A 2880-nucleotide genomic window follows, 5' to 3' on the forward strand; every position below is an offset into this window, starting at 1 on the left:
CATCTGTGTTGTTACGATTATTGTTTTGGCCAGAATTTTTAACTATTTTCAGTTTGTGATATGCAATAAAGAAACACTACCTGTTGTGTGAGATTGTGTTTTTTTGGCTGAAAACGTTATACCTCTTTTCATATGTCATGGATACTGTATTCACTACTTTGGTATACGGTGGAGGAAATAAGTATTTGATCCCTCACTGATTTTGTAAGTTTGCCCACTTACAATGAAATGAACGGTCTATAATTTTAATACTAGGTTTATTTTAACAGTGATAGACAGAATATCAAAAAGAAAATCACATAAAGATAGAAATTATTTTGCATTTCATTGAGTGAAATAAGTATTTGATCCCCTATCAAAACATTGCTTAGTACTTGGTGGAGAAACCCTTGTTGGCAAGTACAGAGGTCAGACGTGTCTTGTAGTTGATGACCAGGTTTGCACACATCTCAGGAGGATATTTGGACCACTCCTCTTTGCAGATCCTCTCCTAATCTTTAAGGTTTCAAGGCTGTCGCTTGAGCTTCAGTTCCCTCCACAGATCTATTGGATTAAGGTCCGGAGACTGGCTAGGCCACTCCATGACCTTAATGTGCTTCTTGAGCCACTCCTTTGTTGCCTTTGCTGTATTTTTAGGGTCATAGGCGTGCTGGAAGACCCATCCACAACCCATTTTTATGGACCTGGCTGAGAGAAAGAGGATGTCACCCAAAATGTCATGGTACATGGCCCCATCCATAGTTCCCTGATGCAGTGAAGTCCACCTGTCCCCTTAGCAGAGAAACACCCCCAAAGCATAATGCTTCAACCTCCATGCTTGACTGTGGGGATGGTGTTTTTGGGGTCATAGTCAGAATTCCTCTTCCTCCAAGCATGGCGAGTCACTATGATACTAAAGAACTTGATTTAGTTCTAATTTGACCACATCACCTTCTCCCAAGCATTCTCTGAGTCGTTAAGACGGACGGTTCGTACATGTCCCTTCTTGAGCAGGGGGACCTAAAGGGCGCTGCAGGATTTCAATCCATTGCAGATGGTGTTTTAGCAATGGTTATCTTGGTGACTGTGGTCCCTGCTGCCTTGGGATCGTAAACAAGTTCCTCCCGTGTAGATCTGGGCTGATCCCTCACCTTTCTCATGACCATTGATATCCACAAGGTGAGAACCTACATGGAGCCCCAGACCGAGGGAGATTGATGGTCATTTTGTGTTTCTTTCATTTTCGAATAATCACACCAACAGTTGTTTCCTTCTCACCCAGCTTCTCGCCAATGGTCTTGTAGTCTATTCCGGCCTTGTGCAGGTCTACAATATTGTCCCTGATGTCCTTAGACAGCTCTTTGGTCTTGCCCATGATGGGAATTTGGAGTTTGATTTATTGACTCTGTGGACAGGTGTCTTTTATACAGGTAACACATTGAGATTAGGAATACTTTTTTAAAGCACGAGGATTAATCTGTGGGAGCCAGAATTCTTTATGGTTAGTAGGGGATCAAATACTTATTTCACTCAATGAAATGCTAAATAAATTCTATCTTTTTTTAATGTGATTTTCTGGATTTTCTTTTTGATAATCTGTCTATCACTGTTAAAATAAACCTAGCTTTAAAATGATAAACCGCTAATTTCTTTGTAAGTGGGCAAATTTACAAAATCGGTGAGGGATCAAATACTTATTTCCTCCATTGTTAGACTTAGACTTAGACTTAGACTTAGACTTTATTGTCCCCAAGGGGAAATTCTTTTTCACTTCACATTACATTTAAGGGCCGCACGCCAACAGACAAGACAGATGGACAACAAACACAACAGAATAAACATGCATACAGAATATATAGACAGAGTGGGACTGGGGTGATTTTATCTTGGCCTTTTGTTTAGTGCTGCTATGGCTGCAGGCACCAGGCTTTTGCCGTAGCGGGCCTTCCTACACAGCAGGGACCTGTACCTGCGTCCTGAGGGCATAATGGTGAAGTGACAGTTGAGTGGGTGAGTGTTGTCCTGTGCTATTGTAAGATGAGATGGCCTTGACATTGAGCTCTGACAGTGTGGGTGAGGGGAGACCAATTAATTTGGCAGCAATGTTTGTGACACGTGTGAGTTTGACCCGGTTTTTGACAGTGAGCATGTTAAAGAAGCAGATGGAACAGTAGAGCAGAATGGGCTGGACAATACTTTGATACAACAGCATGAGGAGATGGGGTGCAACTGATGTAGTTGTAGTTGACTGATGTCAGAGGGAAAGAAGTACTATACACGTGATGGGACATATTCAGAGTTCATCTGATAGCTGAAGAAAAACTTTTGATCTTAAAGCAGTAAAAAAAAAATTAAATCACTGTTTCTTTGTTGTTTCCCCCTATATACAATTACACAGGGTTCCAACCTGTTTTTTTGAAAATGGAAATGAGTCATTGAAAGCGTTTGAATGGATATATTGTGTGACTCTACTGCTGCCCATGCATCCTTGTTTCACAGCACCACCTGCTTTGTGAGTGATTTGAAATACTGTCAAGCAAGGAGTCACCTTGTCAACTCTGTCCCAAGAGATGTCTTCCATGATAAACACCACAGTGCAGCATACTTAGACCATCCTAACACAAACACACACACACACACACACACACACACACACACACACACACACACACACACACACACACACACACACACACACACACACACACACACACACACACACACACACACACACACACACACACACACACACACACACAAACTGTTAGACACATATCAGACAATGACCTCATAGTTTGAATGTGTGTTGATGGACTAAAGCAGCTCTTACTTTGTTTTCACAATTGATCTTTTATCGTCAGGACACTCGGATCTGTAGGACTTTGATGAGGGTGACCAAAC

The sequence above is a fragment of the Ammodytes marinus genome (genome assembly GCF_949987685.1).
Source record: "Ammodytes marinus genome assembly, chromosome: 15".
In the NCBI taxonomy this organism is placed as follows: Eukaryota; Metazoa; Chordata; class Actinopteri; order Uranoscopiformes; family Ammodytidae; genus Ammodytes; species Ammodytes marinus.